This window comes from Phoca vitulina, unplaced genomic scaffold, assembly GCF_004348235.1.
Source record: "Phoca vitulina isolate PV1807 unplaced genomic scaffold, GSC_HSeal_1.0 scaffold32, whole genome shotgun sequence".
Lineage (NCBI taxonomy): Eukaryota > Metazoa > Chordata > Mammalia > Carnivora > Phocidae > Phoca > Phoca vitulina.
In genome coordinates this window covers 802489-803438 of record NW_022589735.1, presented here as the reverse complement: position 1 = coordinate 803438, position 950 = coordinate 802489, and positions in this window count along the sequence as shown.

Below are 950 nucleotides of genomic sequence, written 5' to 3'. Positions count from 1 at the left end.
AAGAAGATGGGCAGTTTTAAACCCTAGTTTTCTGTCCTGGAGGAAGCAGTCATTAGTGTGAAAGAATGGCAGGGACCGGCAGGCGCGCGCTCCTTCTTTGCAATCCTATTGGGCTTCTTGCTGCTGTGAGCTCTCTTGAAGGGGCAAGGGCTTGGTTCTGCACAAGGTAAACCCCAGAAGAAGAGCAGCGGCTCTTCTAGATCAGACTTAAACAGATCTTAGCCTCATTTTACAGCTGGGAATGTAATACCCCGCCCTGCCGTGTGTGGAGACCCTGCCACTCAGCCTTTCCGTCCCAGTTTGGGGCCAGGGTCTATCCAGGGTCCTGATCGCTACTGTGTGAGCCTGGAGGAGCCACTGCTTTTTCTCACTTGAAATTTTGCGCGGTCTGAAGTTCGCCAACAGTTCTTCTCTCCCCTTCCCTGCAGACTTGGGGACAAGGGAGGGAGTTCAGAAAAATCAGCACTAAAAGGGTACCATGTGATACTGGAAGATGCCCCCCCCCAACTAAGGAGAAGTTTTTTATGGGGCCCAAAGTCTGGATTTCTGTCTCTCAGAATGGGCCTCCCCTTCAGGGAACCATTTCAGGGACCACTGGACAGGTGGGTGGTTCTGGGGCTCGTTCCCACAGGACTACTCGAGTTTGCTTTTTGGTAGCCATCGTGCTTTGCCCTGTTTCTTGCTCTTTAGCGGCAAGTAGCTAACATCAACCCAGAGCCAAAGGAATTAATACTGGGTAGAACGGGGTCCTTGCTAAGAGAAAAGGGAAGCTGTGAATACTTAGCAGGCAGGTTTGCCTAGGTGATGAAAGGATATATTCGGGGGCTTTGAGGGCTCAGGCATTGACAAGGCTTACGTACTAGACTGGTCTGGGTTTCTTGATCATTACTTGATCTACCCCTTTCTTTTCTAGGAAGCTTGTGCAACTATGTACTCAGCCGTCTCTGGGG